Here is a 23,203-nt window from a genome sequence, read left to right as displayed (position 1 = left end):
GGTGCTGCCAGCACGGTTACGCATCGCTGCTGCTTTTTATTCCAGTCCTTTGGGGCCCCGTGATGGGGGCACGAAAAGCAGGTAGAACCACGCCACACCGCAAGGGAGGGGGAACCTTGCTTTCCTGCGAGTACACATATCCCCACACACACACTGGCCCTTGTTTGGACACTGTGCTAACAAACCTCCAAACGAGCTTCAACGCCATACAACTCTCCAACTGCCTTTAAATGCTAGTAAAACTAAATGCATGCTCTTCAACCGATTGCTGCCTGCACCCTCCCGCCCGACTAGCATCACTACTCTGGACAGTTCTGACCTAGAATATGTGGACAACTACAAATACCTGGGTGTCTGGTTAGACTGTAAACTCTCCTTCCAGACTTACATTAAGCATCCCCAATCCAAAATTAAATCTAAAATCGGCTTCCTATTTCGCAACAAAGCCTTCTTCACTCATGCCGCCAAACATACCCTCGTAAAACTGACTATCCTACTATCATCGACTTCGGCAATGTCATTTACAGAATAGCCCCCAACAATCTACTCAGCAAACTGGATGTTGTCCATCACAGTGCCATCCATTTTATTACCAAAGCCCCATATACTACCCACCACCGAGACCTGTATGCTCTCATTGGCTGGCCCTCACAATTGCAAAAATCTCTGAAGCTGGAGTCTTATATCTCCCTCTCTAACTTTAAGCATCAGCTGTCAGAGCAGCTTACTGATCACTGTACCTGTACACAGCCAATCTGTAAATAGCACACCCAACTACCTCATCCCCATATTATTACTTGCCCTTTTGCACCTCGCACATCATCATCTACACATCTATCACTCCAGTATTAATGCCAAATTGTAATTATTTTCACCTCTATGGCCTATTTATTGCCTACCTCCCTACTCTTCTACATTTGCACACACTGTACATAGATTTTTATATTTTTCTTTTCTTTTGTGTTATTGACTGTACGTTTGTTTATGTGTCACTCTGTGTTTTTGTCGCACTGCTTTGCTTTATCTTGGGCAGGTTGCAGTTGTAAATGAGAACTTGTTCTCAACTGGCCTACCTGGTGAAATAAAGGTGAAATAAATAAATAAAAATAATTAAAAAACACAGACGCAGATGGATACACACTCAAATGTAGATGGATACACACTCAAACATAGATGGATACACACTCAAACGGAGATGGATACACACTCAAACGGAGATGGATACACACTCAAACGGAGATGGATACACACTCAAACATAATTAGATACACACTCAAACGTAGATGGATACACACTCAAACATAGATGGATACACACTCAAACGTAGATGGATACACACTCAAACATAATTGGATACACACTCACACGTAGATGGATACACACTCAAACGGAGATGGATACACACTCACACGTAGATGGATACACACTCAAACGTAGATGGATACACACTCACACGTAGATGGATACACACTCACACGTAGATGGATATACACTCAAACGGAGACGGATACACACTCACACAGTCCTGGGCGACTTTAACCTCCCCACGTCTACCTTTGACTCATTCCTCTCTGCCTCCTTCTTTCCACTCCTCTCCTCTTTTGACCTCACCCTCTCACCTTCCCCCCCTACTCACAAGGCAGGCAATACACTCGACCTCATCTTTACTAGATGCTGTTCTTCCACTAACCTCATTGCAACTCCCCTCCAAGTCTCCGACCACTACCTTGTATCCTTTTCCCTCTCGCTCTCATCCAACACTTCCCACACTGCCCCTACTCGGATGGTATCACGCCGTCCCAACCTTCGCTCTCTCTCCACCCGCTACTCTCTCCTCTTCCATCCTATCATCTCTTCCCTCTGCTCATACCTTCTCCAACCTATCTCCTGATTCTGCCTCCTCAACCCTCCTCTCTTCCCTTTCTGCATCCTTTGACTCTCTATGTCCCCTATCCTCCAGACCGGCTTGGTCCTCCCCTCCCGCTCCGTGGCTCGACGACTCATTGCGAGCTCACAGAACAGAGCTCCGGGCAGCCGAGCGGAAATGGGGGAAAACTCGCCTCCCTGCGGACCTGGCATCCTTTCACTCCCTCCTCTCTACATTTTCCTCCTCTGTCTCTGCTGCTAAAGCCACTTTCTACCACTCTAAATTCCAAGCATCTGCCTCTAACCCTAGGAAGCTCTTTGCCACCTTCTCCTCCCTCCTGAATCCTCCTACCCCCCCCTCCTCCCTCTCTGCAGATGACTTCGTCAACCATTTTGAAAAGAAGGTCGACGACATCCGATCCTCGTTTGCTAAGTCAAACGACACCGCTGGTTCTGCTCACACTGCCCTACCCTGTGCTCTGACCTCTTTCTCCCCTCTCTCTCCAGATGAAATCTCGCTTCTTGTGACGGCCGGCCGCCCAACAACCTGCCCGCTTGACCCTATCCCCTCCTCTCTTCTCCAGACCATTTCCGGAGACCTTCTCCCTTACCTCACCTCGCTCATCAACTCATCCCCGACCGCTGGCTACGTCCCTTCCGTCTTCAAGAGAGCGAGAGTTGCACCCCTTCTGAAAAAACCTACACTCGATCCCTCCGATGTCAACAACTACAGACCAGTATCCCTTCTTTCTTTTCTCTCCAAAACTCTTGAACGTGCCGTCCTTGGCCAGCTCTCCCGCTATCTCTCTCAGAATGACCTTCTTGATCCAAATCAGTCAGGTTTCAAGACTAGTCATTCAACTGAGACTGCTCTTCTCTGTATCACGGAGGCGCTCCGCACTGCTAAAGCTAACTCTCTCTCCTCTGCTCTCATCCTTCTAGACCTATCGGCTGCCTTCGATACTGTGAACCATCAGACCCTCCTCTCCACCCTCTCCGAGTTGGGCATCTCCGGCGCGGCCCACGCTTGGATTGCGTCCTACCTGACAGGTCGCTCCTACCAGGTGGCGTGGCGAGAATCTGTCTCCTCGCCACGCGCTCTCACCACTGGTGTCCCCCAGGGCTCTGTTCTAGGCCCTCTCCTATTCTCGCTATACACCAAGTCACTTGGCTCTGTCATAACCTCACATGGTCTCTCCTATCATTGCTATGCAGACGACACACAATTAATCTTCTCCTTTCCCCCTTCTGATGACCAGGTGGCGAATCGCATCTCTGCATGTCTGGCAGACATATCAGTGTGGATGACGGATCACCACCTCAAGCTGAACCTCGGCAAGACGGAGCTGCTCTTCCTCCCGGGGAAGGACTGCCCGTTCCATGATCTCGCCATCACGGTTGACAACTCCATTGTGTCCTCCTCCCAGAGCGCTAAGAACCTTGGCGTGATCCTGGACAACACCCTGTCGTTCTCAACTAACATCATGGCGGTGGCCCGTTCCTGTAGGTTCATGCTCTACAACATCCGCAGAGTACGACCCTGCCTCACACAGGAAGCGGCGCAGGTCCTAATCCAGGCACTTGTCATCTCCCGTCTGGATTACTGCAACTCGCTGTTGGCTGGGCTCCCTGCCTGTGCCATCAAACCCCTACAACTCATCCAGAACGCCGCAGCCCGTCTGGTGTTCAACCTTCCCAAGTTCTCTCACGTCACCCCACTCCTCCGCTCTCTCCACTGGCTTCCAGTTGAAGCTCGCATCCGCTACAAGACCATGGTGCTTGCCTACGGAGCTGTGAGGGGAACGGCACCGCAGTACCTCCAGGCTCTGATCAGGCCCTACACCCAAACAAGGGCACTGCGTTCATCCACCTCTGGCCTGCTCGCCTCCCTACCACTGAGGAAGTACAGTTCCCGCTCAGCCCAGTCAAAACTGTTCGCTGCTCTGGCCCCCCAATGGTGGAACAAACTCCCTCACGACGCCAGGACAGCGGAGTCAATCACCACCTTCCGGAGACACCTGAAACCCCACCTCTTCAAGGAATACCTAGGATAGGATAAGTAATCCTTCTCACCCCCCCCCCCCCCATAAATGATTTAGATGCACTATTGTAAAGTGGCTGTTCCACTGGATGTCAGAAGGTGAATTCACCAATTTGTAAGTCGCTCTGGATAAGAGCGTCTGCTAAATGACTTAAATGTAAATGTAAATGTAAATGGATACACACTCACACGTAGATGGATACACACTCACACGTAGTTGGATACACACTCACACGTAGATGGATACACACTCAAACGTAGATGGATACACACTCAAACGTAGATGGATACACACTCAAACATAGATGGATACACACTCAAACATAGATGGATACACACTCAAACGGAGGTGGATACAAACTCAAACATAGATGGATACACACTCACACGTAGATGGATATACACTCACACGTAGATGGATACACACTCAAACGTAGATGGATATACACTCAAACGGAGATGGATACACACTCACACGTAGATGGATACACACTCACACGTAGATGGATACACACTCACACGTAGATGGATACACACTCAAACGTAGATGGATACACACTCAAACGGAGATGGATACACACTCACACATAGATGGATACACACTCACACGTAGATGGATACACACTCACACGTAGATGGATACACACTCACACGCAGATGGATACACACTCACACGTAGATGGATACACACTCAAACGTAGATGGATACACACTCAGACGGAGATGGATACACACTCACACGTAGATGGATACACACTCAAACGTAGATGGATACACACTCACACGTAGATGGATACACACTCACACGTAGATGGATACACACTCACACGTAGATGGATACACACTCAAACGTAGATGGATACACACTCACACGTAGATGGATACACACTCACACGTAGATGGATACACACTCACACGTAGATGGAAACACACTCACACGTAGGTGGATACACACTCACACGTAGGTGGATACACACTCAAACGGAGATGGATACACACTCACACGTAGATGGATATACACTCACACGTAGATGGATACACACTCAAATGGAGATGGATACACACTCACACGTAGATGGATACACACTCAAATGGAGATGGATACACACTCACACGTAGATGGATACACACTCAAATGGAGATGGATACACACTCACACGTAGATGGATACACACTCACACGTAGGTGGATACACACTCAAACGGAGATGGATATACACTCACACGTAGATGGATACACACTCAAATGGAGATGGATACACACTCAAACGGAGATGGATACACACTCACACGTAGATGGATACACACTCAAACGGAGATGGATACACACTCACACGTAGATGGATACACACTCAAACGGAGATGGATACACACTCAGACGTAGATGGATACACACTCAAACGGAGATGGATACACACTCAGACGTAGATGGATACACACTCAAACGGAGATGGATACACACTCACACGTAGATGGATACACACTCAAACGGAGATGGATACACACTCACACGTAGATGGATACACACTCAAACGGAGATGGATACACACTCACACGTAGATGGATACACACTCAAACGGAGGTGGATACACACTCACACGTAGATGGATATACACTCAAACGTAGATGGATACACACTCAAACGGAGATGGATACACACTCACACGTAGATGGATACACACTCAAACGTAGATGGATACACACTCACACGTAGGTGGATACATACTCACACGTAGGTGGATACACACTCAAACGGAGATGGATACACACTCACACGTAGATGGATACACACTCACACGTAGATGGATACACACTCAAATGGAGATGGATACACACTCACACGTAGATGGATACACACTCAAACGGAGATGGATACACACTCACACGTAGATGGATACACACTCAAACGGAGATGGATACACACTCACACGTAGATGGATACACACTCAAACGGAGATGGATACACACTCACACGTAGATGGATACACACTCACACGTAGATGGATACACACTCAAATGGAGATGGATACACACTCACACGTAGATGGATACACACTCAAACGGAGATGGATACACACTCACACGTAGATGGATACACACTCAAACGGAGATGGATACACACTCACACGTAGATGGATATACACTCAAACGTAGATGTATACACACTCAAACGGAGATGGATATACACTCACACGTAGATGGATACACACTCAAATGGAGATGGATACACACTCACACGTAGATGGATACACACTCAAACGGAGATGGATACACACTCACACATAGATGGATACACACTCAAACGGAGATGGATACACACTCACACGTAGATGGATACACACTCAAACGGAGATGGATACACACTCACACGTAGATGGATACACACTCAAACGGAGATGGACACACACTCACACGTAGATGGATATACACTCAAACGTAGATGGATACACACTCAAACGGAGATGGATATACACTCACACGTAGATGGATACACACTCAAATGGAGATGGATACACACTCACACGTAGATGGATACACACTCACACGTAGATGGATATACACTCAAACGTAGATGGATACACACTCAAACGGAGATGGATATACACTCACACGTAGATGGATACACACTCAAAAGTAGATGGATACACACTCAGTGGGTCTTTAAGGGCGTGTGTGTGTGGGTTACATATTTAGGTCATGCATTACAGTATGTCTGGGTCACGGACACGGGTGTTATGTGGCCTGCCCGCTAAGACTCACTCAATTCACCCCTGACAATACACACAAATATAACTGTGGAGATTGTTATTCATTCATTATTTCCAACTAAGGCTCGCCTATGGAGGTGCGGATGATGTCAACTCGGTGCTGCCTACGCTTTCACCAACTTTCAACAAGTCCAAAACAGAAATAACAAGACACGTACGATTATCGAACCTGTTAACATGTAATTCGTGTTTTGGCCCCTGTTGCCCACACTCCTGTCACGTCATATAACATTGGATCGGCGTCTGGAGGGGAACTAAACAATTTAAAGGCCTTTCTTTCACTCACAGGTATCTGGGTTGAAGAAGTCAACTGTAAGCACAGATCTCAGATTCACCTCACTGAACACAAATCAGTGTCTGGTTGGGGCAACTTGTTTGGAGCTTTGGGATTGTGTTGCCTCCAGCAGAGTCCTGCTCTGGTCCCTGTCCTGCTCTGGTCCCTGTCCTGCTGTGGTCCCTGTCCTGCTCTGGTCCCTGTCCTGCTCTGGTCCCTGTCAACCTGGCTGTCAATATCAAGGCAAAACCAGTTTCGATGGTGATTAAAACCTCATAGCAAATGTCAGGTGACCTCTCCTTATAGTAAACAGAGAGAGGAACAAATCATCACCGGGGAACGTGAAGGGGGACAGAGGAAGAGGGAACAGCGAGGCTGCAGCATTTCAGTTCCCCTCACTTCCTGACTCAAACACCTATCCCACCCATTTGAGCTTATTTGGGTGGTGTTTGGTAGCCTGCTGATGCATTGTATTGGGAGGCCAGACCATCTCTTCAGAGAGAATGGCCTGCTGACATATCATTTCAATTATACTGTTCGATGCAGGCAGAATTTAATTGCTTTAGCCATTAGCTGCCAAACTAACCCTGATTCAGATGACCATCCTACCCATGATAGATTACAGAGACATAATTATAGATCGGCAGGTAAGGGTGCTCTCGAGCAGCTAGATGTCCTTTACCATTCGGCCATCAGATGTTCCACCAATGCTCCTTATAAGACACATCATACATTGCACTCTATACTCCTCTGTAAACTGGTCATCTCCGTATACCCGTCGCAAGACCGATTGGTTGATGCTTATTTATAAAACCCTCACTCCCCCTATCTGAGATATCTACTGCAGCCCTCATTCTTCACATACAACACCTGTTCTGCCAGTCACATACTGTTAAAGGTCCCCAAAGCACACACATCCCTGGGTCGCGCCACGTTACAGTTTGCTGCAGCTAGTGACTGGAACGAACTGCAACAAACACTCAAACTGGACAGTTTTATCTCAATATTTCATGATTTATTGTTGTCTCTACCTTCTTGACCTTTGTGCTTTGACTTTGCCCAATAATGTTAGTACTGTTTTGTGCTGCTACCATGTTGTGCTGCTACCATGTTGTGCTGCTACCATGTTGATGTCATGTTGTGTTGCTACCATGCTGTGTTGTCATGTGTTGCTGCCTTGTCATGTTATTGTCCTAGGTCTCAATTTATGTAGTGTTGTGTCTCTCTTGTTGTGATGTATGTTTTGTCCTATATTTATATTGTATTGATTTTTTTATTTGATCAATCCCAGGCCCCCGTCTCGGCAGGAGGCCTCTTGTCTTTTGGTAGGCCATCATTGTAAATAAGAATTTGTTCATAACTGACTTGCCTAGTTAAATAAAGGTTAAATAACAATACAAAAAATAAAACAATTGCTCAGTATGTGTGCCTCCTCAGTCGGTGTGATGTGTGTGCCTCCTCAGTCGGTGTGATGTGTGTGCCTCCTCAGTCGGTGTGATGTGTGTGCCTCCTCAGTCGGTGTGATGTGTGTGCCTCCTCAGTCGGTGTGATGTGTGTGCCTCCTCAGTCGGTGTGATGTGTGTGCCTCCTCAGTCGGTGTGATGTGTGTGCCTCCTCAGTCGGTGTGATGTGTGTGCCTCCTCAGTCGGTGTGATGTGTGTGCCTCCTCAGTCGGTGTGATGTGTGTGCCTCCTCAGTCGGTGTGATGTGTGTGCCATTGTTGACGGTTTCTTCCCCAAGAGGAGGAAAGGGGAGTCCTGACTGTGACTTTAGAGAAAGATAGGAAGTTGATGCTTGTTCATTGTCATGTCTGGTTTGAACAGCTGTGGAAATTCTCCTGAATTTAGAAATTTCAGAAATGCTCTTAAATGTTGTTTATCATCTGTTCCCAGTCAGCTCCATCTGGGCCTCATTTATAACTTTTGTGTCAATGTAACACTAAATATCTGCATGTGCTTTTTCTGAAAAGATGGCACACGCTCAAAAATATAGAGATTTACTGTATAAACTTGGCGCATGCTATACATACGCATGTTTGCCATTATAAATCAGAACGGTTGTGAAATTGTGCGCGTGTGAACAAGCATTATAACTCCGCCTGAAAAATGTCCATCATTCACCTTTTATGGTGACAATAACGCCCTTATTTGCTGTATCCTTTGGATGTACTGGAATTAGGCCAAGACAATATCTAAGGAAATAGCGATGCATGATGAACTTGATGTCTTTGTAGGGGTTGTCAGAATGACAAAAACACTTGCACATTGTTGTGGACCTGTAAACAGATCTTTTCAATTCAATAATGTTGTGCATGTACTGTTTCCGGAACTTAAATAAGCTGCACTGCCTGCGAATTCTGAAACATTGTCTACTCTGGATAAAAAATGAAAACTAGCCTACAGTATGCATACTTACAGTGGTAGCCTGTTCATTCTACTGTATGTTATAAGCCGCACTCCCCGTTCGGATTTATAATATCTAATAGGTACAATGAGAGACGCGCATGGTAATTTGTTGTATGGCTACTTCAGGAATATGAACTCAAGGCCAGAAAAGGTTATGATACTATATACAGTGCCTTGCGAAAGTATTCGGCCCCCTTGAACTTTGCGACCTTTTGCCACATTTCAGAGAGGGTCCCCAGTCCGGGGCCTGCAGCAAGGGTCCCCAGTCCGGGGCCTGCAGCCAGGGTTCCCAGTCCGGGGCCTGCAGCGAGGGTCCCCAGTCCGGGGCCTGCAGCAAGGGTCCCCAGTCCGGGAACTGCAGCAAGGGTCCCCAGTCCGGGGCCTGCAGCCAGGGTTCCCAGTCCGGGGCCTACAGCGAGGGTCCCCAGTCCGGGGCCTGCAGCAAGGGTCCCCAGTCCGGGAACTGCAGCAAGGGTCCCCAGTCCGGGGCCTGCAGCCAGGGTTCCCAGTCCGGGGCCTGCAGGGAGGGTCCCCAGCCCGGGTCCTACAACGAGGGTCCCCAATCCGGGGCCTGCATCGAGGGTCCCCAGTCCGGGGCCTGCAGAGAAGGTCGCCAGTCCGGGGTCGGCGATGAGGGTCCTCGCACCAGAGGCACCACCAAAGTGGGGGGAGCCGGAGGAGGAGCAGGGTCTGCGTCCCGCAACGGAGCCGCCACCGAGGATAGATACCCACACGGACCCTCCCCTGTAGGTTCTGGTTTTGCGGCCAAAGTCCACATCTTTGGGGGCCTTAGAGAGCCTTTTTATGTCTTTATTTGATTTGGTCAGGATGTGATTTGGGTGGGCATTCTATGTTTTGTATTTCTTTGCGTTTGGCCGAGTGTGGTTCCCAATCAGAGGCAGCTGTCTATCGTTGTTTCTGATAGGGAATCATACTCATCATCATAGGTAGCCTTTTTTCCCACCTGTGTTGTGGGATCTTGTCCTTGTATTGTTTCTGTTGAGCCCTACAAGACTGTACGTTTCGGTGGTTCTCTCTTTCTTGTTTTTCGGGTTATCATTAAAGAATATGATTAACCTACCCCACGCTGCATCTTGGTTCACTTCTTCAGATGAGCATTACACAAACGTAGATGGATACACACTCACACGTAGATCGATACACACTCATAATTAGATGGATACACCACTCGAAAGAAACACTTGCGCTCACACGCCCACACACAGACACTCCCACTCACACGCACAGTTGGCTACACTAACACACTCACAGACACACAGCCAGGGATGCTTCTGAAGTGGCTGGCTTGAAGGGATACTACACAGCGAGAGAACATAGCAGCTGAGAGAGGATGCAACCTATACAAGGGAGGGGGAGAGGAAGGGAGGGCTCCTCCTCTCTATGAGTAAGGTGGGTTTGAAAGCAGTGGGTCTTTAAGGGCATGTGTGTGGGTTACATATTTGGGTCAGGCATTACAGTATGTCTGGGTCACGGACACGGGTGTTATGTGGCCTGCCCGCTAAGAATCACTCAATTCACCCCTGACAATACACACAAATATAACTGCAAATATTGTAGATAACCGCGGCGGCTTGTGGAGATTGTTATTCATTCATTATTTCCAACTAACGCTCGCCTATGGAGGTGCGGATGATGTCAACTCGGTGCTGCCTACGCTTTCACCAACTTTCAACAAGTCCAAAACAGAAATAACAAGACACGGATGATTATCGAACCTGTTAACATGTTTATTTATTTATTTTACCTTTATTTTACTCTTTAAGTCATTTCAGAACAAAAATTATTTTCGATGACAGCCTAGGAACAGTGGGTTAACTGCCTTGTTCAGGGGCAGAATTTACCTTGTCAGCTCGGGATTCAATCTTGCAACCTTTCGGTTGCTAGTCCAATGCTCTAACCACTAGGCTATCCTGCCACCCTGTAATTTGTTTGGCCTCTGTTGCCAAAACAATGCTTCCAAACTCCTGTCACGTCATATAACATTGGATCGGCGTCTGGAGGGGAACTAAACAATTTAAAGGCCTTTCTTTCACTCACAGGTATCTGGGTTTTTTAACGGAGCCGCCACCGAGGATAGATACCCACACGGACCCTCCCCTGTAGGTTCTGGTTTTGCGGCCAAAGTCCACATCTTTGGGGGCCTTAGAGAGCCTTTTTATGTCTTTATTTGATTTGGTCAGGATGTGATTTGGGTGGGCATTCTATGTTTTGTATTTCTTTGCGTTTGGCCGAGTGTGGTTCCCAATCAGAGGCAGCTGTCTATCGTTGTTTCTGATAGGGAATCATACTCATCATCATCAATTTGTTAAGAACAAATTCTTATTTTCAATGACGGCCTGGGAACAGTGGGTTAACTGCCTGTTCAGGGGCAGAACGACAGATTTGTACCTTGTCAGCTTGGGGGTTTGAACTTGCAACCTTCCGATTACTAGTCCAATGCTCTAACCACTAGGCTACCCTGCCGCTCCAATTCAATTCAGGGCAGCACGGCCCTGCTGTGAAGTATGAACTAGCATCAAACGGCCCTGCTGTGAAGTATGAACTAGCATCAAACGGCCCTGCTGTGAAGTATGAACTAGCATCAAACGGCCCTGCTGTGAAGTATGAACTAGCATCAAACGGCCCTGCTGTGAAGTATGAACTAGCATCAAACGGCCCTGCTGTGAAGTATGAGCTCGCATCAAACGGCCCTGCTGTGAAGTATGAACTAGCATCAAACGGCCCTGCTGTGAAGTATGAACTAGCATCAAACGGCCCTGCTGTGAAGTATGAACTAGCATCAAACGCCACCTTCCGGAATCCAGTCACATTAAAATGAGAGCATGTTGGAGTTACCACATATTTCCTATTGGTGTCACATTGCAAAATGGCTTTATTGAGTGCTAAAACATGTTCTTGCAATATAAGACAAATGTTTTATCCTAACTGGAGAAACCTGGAGGTAGGATTTTCTTAGCAGTAGCTTCCTCCTGAGTGTGTAAACGTTCTGTAATGTGTCTCGGCTGACTGAACAGACAGAGGGCATCTCTGAGCTCTGGCCCAGACGTCTCTCCTTCATGTCTGTAACGCTCTCTAAGGCAATAGTATACTAATCAGTCAGAGAGTTTCCATTCACTTATGTTGATGCAGCCATGGCCACTTCTCCCCAGTGTCCACGGGCTCTCTCTCCCCTTTCTCTCCCCTTTCATCTGTACTGTCAAGTTAAGCCTCAGAGAAGCAACAGAAAATCATCCATCAGTCCAAATGCGTGCAGAAAACATGTTGGTTTTCATTTCACTTGACATCAATGTGGCGGCTCGGGGACGCCCAATTATTTCGCATTCATTATAGACCACAAGAAAACACGCCCTCGTCATGTCATGGTCGGTTGGAAATATCTCCTGCCTATAAAAGGCTTTAGAACATCCTCTGAGAGAAGCGTGGCCTTTCACAGCACACTGTCAGTGAGGACTAGCATGGTGAAAGAGATCCTTTGAAGATTGTAATGACATTATTTCAAGTAGCTACCAGAGTGGGGATCAATGCCCTGCAATGATATCAATGGAAAGTTGACCCAAACTAAGCAATAGATTGTTATCTTCATTTGACTTTCTTTGCCAACACATTGCATTGCAGTGGCAGACAGGGCTTGGGAGGTTTATGAGCTAGGAGCATCACACTACAGTACCACCTCGATCCTGCACCCCTCTCTGTCCAATGGTGGTGCTGGTCGGACATTTAAAGACATTTAAAGACATTTAAAGTGGGAGGTTCGGGTCTGTACAATACACTGGCATTCTGGGTCTATTACAAATGAGGCAGGATGAAGGTTAGAAAGATAAGTGAGAAAGAGTAGACAGAGAGAGACTGAAGAGAGCAAGAAACAGAGAGAGAAATAATTTGAGAGAGCAGGGTCTTTAAACAGTTACCATTGAACGCATCTGCGGTAAGCATTATGACAAAGTCCCTCTCCCCTCCCCTCCTGAGTTAGCCCCAGGTAATAAAGACTAGAAAAGCCTACTACAGTATATCAGAGAGGGCCTAGCATGGACTGTTTGATTTGAGTGCAGTGAGGCTTGGTAAGCCACCACACAGCCCTCCAGGGCTCTCAGCCTGGGGCAGGGAGCCAAGCTCTCCTAACCTCTCCCACTGACTGGATGCCACCAGGGATCCCCACAGCCCATGCAGGGGCCACAGGGGCTGACCACAGAACTCGGAACTGGACGACCCTCCACCGATTCAAACAACTTGACCCAGGTTGTCTTGAGTAATCAACCAATAAGGTCTGAGGGCTGGGGGGGGGGGTGAGAAGAGAAGAGGCGAGAAAGATGGAGGAAGAGAAAGAGAGAAAGACAGTGGGAGAGAGAGAGAGAGGGAGAGAGAGGGAGAGAGAGAGAGAGAGAGGGGGGGAGAGAGAGGGAGAGAGAGGGAGAGAGAGAGAGGCAGTGTTCTGACATGTGAGGCGCCCTCACATGCATCTCCCCTAGCAGTTCACCCTGATCAATGGGTGTCTGGAGTGACTCAGCACTTGCTATAATTGATTCCATATACTACTATATGTAGTGTGTTACGTACACATTCCAATGTAATACTAATTTTGATACCATTTTATTCGCTTAACATATTACAAAGTCATATGCCCCTTGCTCTGGGACTTGTATTACAAAATCGATTGAGGTGAAAAAGTTTAAGTTAATGCTTTAATCTGCCATATTGCAAACAACATAACTGTACAAGCAAAAAATGTTTGCCGATCGAAACCTATGATATATTTACCCCCAATGTCTGTCTATGTCAAACTAGTTCAGCAGAGGTAGACTGTAGCAGACAGGCTCATCGCAATGACTGGTACGGAATCAATGGAATGGAGTCAAACACATTGTGTCCATGTGTTTGGTATAATTCCATCATCGACGGCTTGCTCATAGGGATGCTAAAATCTGCTCATAAAAGTGCGGTAAATGTGTACATTTTCCTGTTAAAGACATATATTGTTCAAAACAAGATGTTCAGTTACTTACTACTCAGTGACTGCCAGCTCCGTGGGCGCATAGGTAATGTGAACATTGCTAGATTATGAGAACACAAAGTAAATGGACCATCCTGGAGTGCTCAAATGGGCACCCGTTCAGTCAGAGCTGGGTCTGCTCTAGTCTCCCAATGAGACATTCACGCTAGACCTCTTATGTCCACAAGTGAGATGAGATCTGCTCTATCAGGTATAGATGGTGCTAAAGCAAAAAGCTAATTGTAACTAACTTGTAAATAAACAATCATAGCAGTCAAGGGAGTCTGGGACCTAATACATTGGACAACAACATCCAACAAGAGTCGAAGGACAGAAGGATACACTAACCAGAATCTTCTCGTGGATCTGGTAGGACAAAAAGCATGGCCAATGTTATTGTTTCCCCCTGTTGTTTATAATGTTCTACTGTAGGTGACCGACATGTTGTGTGGACTAAAACAGCATAAAAACCATCTGTATCACAAAGCATGATGAAATTAATTAGCCAGCAACAGCAACTTTGAGAAATATTGAGAAATAGTTTGGTTAATTTTTTGGTCAAATTAACAAGTTAGCTATCTACCTTTAATAAATAGATAGCTCGCTATAGATATCTAGTAGTTTGATAGTGAGTTAGCTCCCATGCCAATTTCAAGTCTTTATATACTAAGACTAAGACACTGCATCACAGATGAATGTACATTGGTGCAAAAAGTGAAAATCAATCCCAGAAAAACGTCAAAGGATCTTGTAAAGATGCTGGAGGAAACGGGTACAAACGTATCTATATCCACAGTAAAACAAGTCCTTAATCGACATAACCTGAAAGCCCGCTCAGCAAGGAAGAAGCCACTGCTCCAAAACCGCCATAAAAAAACAGACTACGGTTTGCAACTGCACATGGGGACAAAGATCGTACTTTTTGGAGAAATGTCACCTGGTCTAACAAAACAAAAATATAACTGTTTGGCCATAATAACCATCGTTATGGTTGGAGGAAAAAGGGGTAGGCTTGCAAGCCTAAGAACACCATCCCAACAGTGAAGCACGAGGGTGGCAGCATCATGTTGTGTCGGTGCCTTGCTGCAGGAGGGACTGGTGCACTTCACAAAATAGATGGATTCATGAGGTAGGACAATTATGTACATATATTGAAGCAACATCTCAAGACATCAGTCACGAAGTTAAAGGTTGGTCGCAAATGGGTCTTCCAAATGGACAATGACCCCAAGCATACTTCCAAAGTTGTGGCAAAATGCCTTAAGGACAACAAAGTCAAGGTATTGGAGTGGCCATCACAAAGCTCTGACCTCAATCCTATAGAAAATGTGTGGGCAGAACTGAAAAAGTATGTGCGAGCAAGGCCTACAAACCTGACTCAGTTACACCATTTCTGTCAGGAGGAATGGGCCAACATTCACCCAGCTTATTGTGAGAAGCTTTTGGAAGGCTACCTGAAACGTTTGACCCAAGTTAAACAATTTAAAGGCAATGCTACCAAATACTAATTGAGTGTATGTAAACTTTTGACCCACTGGGAATGTGATGAAAGAAATAAAAGCTGAAATAAATTATTCTCTCTACTTTTATTCTGACATTTCACATTCTTAAAATAAAGTGGTGATCCTAACTGTCCTCAAACAGGAAATATTTACTCTGATTAAATGTCAGGAATTGTGAAAAACTGAGTTTAAATGTATTTAGCTAAGGTGTATGTAAACTTCAGGCTAAGGTGTAAGTAAACTTTCGGCTAAGGTGTATGTAAACCGTATATGCCCCAGTAGTGGCAGTTAGACATTTTCAAATACCATTGAGAAATGTAACACCGAGGATTATATATTTCTGTCTGGGGATTTTAACTGTACAGTCAGTGATTTAGCTAGAAACCACAAAGAACCTCATGTAGCCTCAATGACTTTTTTAGAAATGCCTTATTGTAACACACGAACTGTGTGATATTTGGCGGAGCCAACACAGAGGCACGAGACAGTACACATGGGTACACAGTACACACATCTCTCTGGTCAGGTTTGATAGATGTTATTGTTTTGAGCATCAATCTCAGGTCTGTAAATCAAGTGTGATCACCCCAGTGTGATTTTCCGATCATTGTTTAACCTGTTGAAACTCTGGGGGCGCTATATCATTTTTGGATAAAAAGACATGCCCGTTTTAAGCACAATATTTTGTCACAAAAAGATGCTCGACTATGCATATAATTGGTAGCTTTGGAAAGAAAACACTCTGACGTTTCCAGAACTGCAAAGATATTTTCTGTGCGTGCCCTAGAACGTGAGCTTCAGGCAAAACCAAGATGAGACGGCATCCAGGAAATGAGCAGGATTTTTGAGGCTGTTTTCCATTGTCTCCTTATATGGCTGTGAATGCGAGAGGAGTAAGTCTGCCCTTTCTGTCGTTTCCCCAAGGTGTCTGCAGCATTGTGACGTATTTGTAGGCATATCATTGGAAGATTGACCATAAGAGACCACATTTACCAGGTGTCCGCCGGTGTCCTGCGCCGAAATTGGTGCGCAAAAGTCAGCTGCAAGTATTTTTCCATGGAATTTATAGAAGAATGCAGGCTTCCACAAACGATATATCAATGAAGAGATATGTGAAAAAACACCTTGAGGATTGATTCCAAACAACGTTTGCCATGTTTCGGTCGATATTATGGAGTTAATTCGGAAAAAGTTTGACGTTGTAGGTGACTGAATTTTCGTTTCGTTTCGGTAGCCAAATGTGATGTACAAAACGGAGCGATTTCTCCTACACACAGACGCTTTCAGGAAAAACTGCGCATTTGGTATGTAACTGAGAGTCTCCTCATTGAAAACATCCGAAGCTCTTCAAAGGTAAATGATTTTATGTATTTGGTTATCTGGTTTTTGTGAAAATGTTGCGTGCTAAATGCTACTCAAAATGCTAAGCTAGCTTAGCATACTCTTACACAAATTAGTCAATTGCTATGGTTCAAAAGCATATTTTGAAAATCTGAGATGACAGTGTTGTTAAGAAAAGGCTAAGCTTGAGAGTAGGCGCATTATTTTCATTTTATTTGTGATATTCAGAAATTGTTAACGTTACATTATGCTAATGAGCTTGAGGCTATTACTGTATACAGGTTTTTTTCATAGCCAAACGTGAACAAAACGGAGCGATTTGTCCTACACAAATAATATTTTTTTTGAAAAACTGCACATTTGCTATGTAACTGAGAGTCTCCTCATTGAAAACATCCTAAGCTCTTCAAAGGTAAATGATTTTATTTATTTGGTTATCTGGTTTTTGTGAAAATGTTGCGTGCTAAATGCTACTCAAAATGCTAAGCTAGCTTAGCATACTCTTACACAAATTAGTGAATTGCTATGGTTCAAAAGCATATTTTGAAAATCTGAGATGACAGTGTTGTTAAGAAAAGGCTAAGCTTGAGAGTAGGCGCATTATTTTCATTTTATTTGCGATTTTCAGAAATCGTTAACGTTGCGTTATGCTAATGAGCCTGAGGCTTTAGTCACGATCCTGGATCCGGGATGGGGAGTTTCAAGAAGTTAATAACAGAGGTGGTTGTTACGCCCTGACCTTAGAGAGCCGTTTTATGTCTCTATTTGGTTTGGTCAGGGTGTGATTTGGGGTGGGCATTCTATGTTTTGTTTTCTATGTTTCTTTATTTCTATGTTTTGGCCGGGTATGGTTCTCAATCAGGGACAGCTGTCTATCATTGTCTCTGATTGGGAATCATACTTAGGTAGCCCTTTTTCCCTCCTTTCGGTGTGGGTAGTAACTTTGTTTGTGGCACTAAAGTCCTGTAAGTTTCACAGTTGTTTATTTAGTTTGTTGGCGACATTTTAAATAAAAAGGAAAATGTACTCTCAACACGCTGCAACGTTGGTCCACTTCTTTTGATGGCCGTGCCAGGACTACCCATCACCAAAGGACCAAGCAGCGTGGCCAAGAGAGGCAGCCCCCCAATTGTTTTGGAGGGGGCACACGGGACGGTCGGCGGTGCCGAGGTGTGAACCAGAGACAACCTGGGAGGAGGTAAAGAGGTGGTCGGACGACCCAGGGAGAGTGCCAGAGCCCTCCTGGGATTCAATAGAACAGTGCGAGGAGGGATACCGCAGAATGGAGTTGGCGAGGAGTATGCGGCAACGTAGGCGTTTGGAGGAGCGTGTCACCAGTCCAGTGCAATCTGTGCCGGTTCCGCGTATCAGGCCTCCAGTGCGCCTCCCCAGTCCGGTACGTCCTGTGTATCCTCTTCATACTCGCCCTGAGGTGCATGTCACCAGCCCGGTGCCACACCACGCACCAGGCCTCCTGGATGTCTTCCCAGCCTGGTACATTAATGCTGTAAAACCCCAAAATACATACTGGCATTTAGATATAACTTTATTGAGTGATGCTCACTTCAGGAAATACTCAGGCCCTCAAGAAAAACCTGCTGGGTATCAGAGCACATGGGGCATTGGTGGGAAGTAAGTTTCAGGGAATCTCTGAAATGGATGCCTCATCCAAATTTTTCTTTGGTTTAGAGACAAAGAATGGACAAAGAATAATTATTAATTGTCTCAAATCAGCTGTTGGACAAGAGCTCACAAGCCCAAGTGAAATTAGAAAGAGGGCAGTAGAGTTCTATGCTGAGCTCTACAAGTGTGAGTACAAAGAGGATATAACAGTACCTTGATGGGATCCCACAGGTGGCTGCAGAAGCTCAGGTTGAGCTAGATCTAATCCAATCAAATTATTAGTCACATGCGCCAAATACAACAGGTGTAGACCTTACAGTGAAATACTTACTTACGAGCCCCTAACCAACAATGCAGTTTAAAAAAAAACTAATTAAAGAGCAGCAGTAAAATAACAATAGCTAGACTATATGCAGGGGGGAACTGGTACCGGAGTCAATGTGCGGGGGCACCGGTTAGTTGAGGAAATATGTACATGTAGGTAGAGTTATTAAAGTTACTATGCATAGATGAAAACAACAGCAAATAGTCTTGGTAGCCATTTGATTAGGTGTTCAGGAGTCTTATGGCTTGGGGGTAGAATCTGTTTAGAAGCCTCTTGGACCTAGACTTGGCGTTCCGGTACCACTTGCCATGCGGCAGCAGAGAGAACAGTCTATAACTAGGGTGGCTGGAGTCTTTGACAATTTTAGGGCCTTCCTCTGACACCACCTGGTATTAAGGTCCTGGATGGCAGGAAGCTTGGCTCCAGTGATGTACTGGGCCGTTCGCACTACCCTCTGTACTGCCTTGTGGTCGGAGAAGGAGCATTTGCCATACCAGGCAGTGATGCAACCAGTCAGGATGCTCTCGATGGTGCAGCTGTAGACTCTTGAGGATCTGAGGACCCATGCAAAATCTTTTCAGTCTCCTGAGGGGGAATAGGTTTTGTCGTGCCTTCTTCACGACTGTCTTGGTGTGCTTGGACCATGTTCGTTTGTTGGTGATGTGGACACCAAGGAACTTGAAGCTCTCAACCTGCTCCACTACAGCCCAGTTGATAAGAATGGGGGTGTGCTCGGTCCTCTTTTTCCTGTAGTCCACAATTATCTTCTTTGTCTTGATCAGGTTGAGGGAGAGGCTGTTGTCCTGGCACCACACGGCCAGGTCTCTAACCTCCTCCCTATAGGCTGTCTCGGCGTTGTCGGTGATCAGGCCTACTACTTTTATGTCATCGGCAAACTTAATGACGGTGTTGTAGTCGTGCCTGGCTGTGCAGTCATGAGTGATCAGGGAGTACAGGAGGGAACATAGAGCAACCATTGTCTTTGCAGGAGAAATACACTGCATTAAACGGCATTGAAATTGGAAGGGCACCAGGCGTTGATGGCTTTTCAGTTGACTTTTTAAGTATTTTTGGGCTATGTAGGGAGAGGATTGACTAGCAGTAGTTAACGATAGTTTGATCGGAGGCTTACTACCGATAAGCTGCAGAAGGGTTGTCCTCACCCTCCTGCTAAAAAAGGGTGACCCTAGGGATGTAAATAACTGGAGGCTGGTGGCCTTATTGTGCACTGATTATAAGATTCTGCCCAAGGCTTTGTCCAACAGGCTGAGGGAGGTGATGGGACAAATCATACACACGGAATAGTCCTACTGTGTTCCCGACAGGCAGATAGGGGAAACATTTCCCTGATTCTGGATTTTTTACATGTTTCTAGGGCTATTGGGTTGGATGCAGGTCTAAGTTCAATTGATCAGGAAAAGGCAGTTGACCGAGTTGAACATCAATACTTGTGGCGCACCTTTGAGGTATTTGGTTTCAGCTCTGGATTTATTGCCATGATCAGGGTGATATATGGTGACATAGAAAGTGTATTGAAAGTTAACAGTGGCTTGAGTGCTCCTTTTGAAGTGTATAGAGGTATTAGGCAGGGGTGTTCGTTGTCAGGAATGTTATATGCCATCGCTATAGAGCCACTACCAAATAACATTAGGAGTCGCATTGAATGGGTGTGCCTTTCAGAGGATATTCCTCCTATTTGTGTCTCAGCCTATGCTGATGATGTAGTTATTTAAGTGAAAAATCAAGCAGAGGTGGATAGTTTGAGTCTCATGGTTGATCAGTTTAGGGGAATATCCTCTGCAAAGGTAAATTGGGGAATGAGGCGACTATGGAAAAAATTGGAATGGGGTGGATGAAATGGTGGAAGGGAGGATGAGGAGTTGGCATGGGTTGTTATCTGTCATATAGTGTGGAACACTATTATTGTTAAAAATGTGGTTGCCTCTGCATTGTGACATCGGTTGTCATGTTTAGAGCCACCATCTAACCTTCTGGCTAAAAACAGGCAATTATTGTAGATTTATTTTGGGATTAATAAAATTGGGTTCCACAAAGTATTTTGTATTTGTCAAAAGAGGAGGGGGACAAGGTCTTGTAAATCTTGCAAGTAGGGCTGCTGCTTTCCAGTTCCAGTTTATTCAAAGGTTGCTTTGTGGACCGGAAAATGTGGTTTGGAGAGGGGTGGCAGGTCTTGTATTACAGCAGGTAGGGGAATTAGGTTTAAAGAAGGCTTTATTTTTTGGTTGATAGTAGCCTGATTTATAGGGAGGGAGTACCTCCGTTTTACAGAGACCTTCTTAGGGTTTGGAGTATAATGAAGGTGTCCAGAAGCAGTGTCAGTGCTTTGGCTGCTGGAGGAACCTCTGGTGTATTATGGGGCAAGACTAGATTGTACAACTGCAGCTGTTCCACATTTCTCCAAGATTCTGGTGAAGGGCAAAATCATCACCCTAAAACAGGTCATGGACATGGCTGGGCCCACCCTAAGGGATGGAGGAAGGGTGGCTGAACATTTGGGGGTGAAGTCGGAAAGGATTGTCGGACAACTGCTGAGAAGCTGCAGGAAGGCTCTGTCAGCAGAAAAGGGGATTATGCTTAACAGTCAAAAGAAAAAGGTACAAGATGGAAACGTCCCATTTTCAAGACTAGGGATTACACCTAATATCTCAGAGTCAGAAAGAAAGGCGTTATTAATGGATTTAAGAGAGTTGGAAGAGGTGGATTTGGATGAGATGAATGGGAAGGATTTATATAGGGGGGTATGTTAAGGTTTTGAATAAAGATACATTGAAAAATAGAAAATACACTCCTTGGAGAGGAAAACTGGGCCTTGATGACAAGGTAAAGCCAGCATGGAGAGCACTGTACAAGCCACCATTACAAAAGGGTACTGGTGATATGCAATGGATGGATTTGCATGGCAACATTGCATATAATGCTTTTGTTTCCGTCATTAACTCAGATGTTGGAGATGAATGTCCTTTTTGTAATATAAGAGAAACTATTTTTCACTGGATTGTGAGAGAATAAAGCCTCTCTTTGAAATATGAGTCTTTGTTAACAGCTGTAGGTGTCACGTTCTGACCTTTATTTGCTTTGTTTTGTCCTTATTTAGTATGATCAGGGTGTGAGTTGGGGTGGGCAGTCTGTTTGTGTTTCTATGTTTTTTCTATTTCTGTGTTTGCCCTGATATGGTTCTCAATCAGAGGCAGCTGTTTATTGTTGTCCCTGATTGAGAACCATATTTAGGTAGCCTGGGTTTCACTGTTGGTTTGTGGGTGTTTGTTTCCGTGTGAGTGTTTGTCGCCACACTGTACTGTTTCGGTTTGGTTATTTTACGTATTCGTTTATTGTTTTTGTATTTCATAGCGTTCAGTGCTTTTCTTATTAAAATCGTCATGAACACTTACCATGCCGCATCTTGGTCCAATCCTTACTCCTCTTCAGACGAAGAGGAGGAAATCTGCCGTTACAGGAGACGAGATTTTCAATAACACCGTTTTTATTTTGGGGTTTCAATATTGTAAGCAACAGAAAAGAAAATGTCAAATGTTCAATTATATTTTGGGACAAGCTAAGATGTCAATATTTCTGAGTAGAAAACATAAGATAGACACAGATATGGGCAGGATGTAAGATGTGTTTTTAAGGGATTAGTCAAAGTGAGAATAAGTGGATTTTGAGTTCTTCCCGACTGTAAAAGATCTGCCATTGTTTGAGGAGAAGTGGGTGTTACGGTCGTGTGGAAAGACGGACCAAGCCACAGCTTGATTTGAGTTCCACATATTTATTTAAAGTGAAACTTCTAAACAAAATAATAAACAAACACCGACCGTGAACAAACTTAGTTCTACATGCACTCACTCAAAAACAATATCCCACAAAGCAGGTGGGAGATCGGGCTTCCTAAATTTGATCCCGAATTAGAGACAACGATTACCAGCTGGAGCTGGGTTGGACGCCGTGCCTGGACTAGGCACCGGAAGGCTCCGGCCATGGAGGTGGGTTGGACGCCGCACCCGGAATGGGCACCGGCACAGAGGAAGGCTCC

General features: G+C 45.5%; 1 protein-coding gene across 1 annotated transcript in view; it reads right to left on the bottom strand.

The window, feature by feature from the left end:
• Nucleotides 1-23,203, bottom strand: part of LOC135517965 (astrotactin-2-like) — a 569,522-nt gene that overhangs the window by 162,867 nt on the left and 383,452 nt on the right. The gene's annotated exons all lie outside the window — the stretch shown is intronic.

The sequence above is a fragment of the Oncorhynchus masou genome, chromosome 28, assembly GCF_036934945.1.
Source record: "Oncorhynchus masou masou isolate Uvic2021 chromosome 28, UVic_Omas_1.1, whole genome shotgun sequence".
NCBI classification, from domain to species: domain Eukaryota; kingdom Metazoa; phylum Chordata; class Actinopteri; order Salmoniformes; family Salmonidae; genus Oncorhynchus; species Oncorhynchus masou.
The sequence above is the reverse complement of the archived record's forward strand: the minus strand, read 5'-3'. Positions and strand labels throughout refer to the sequence as shown.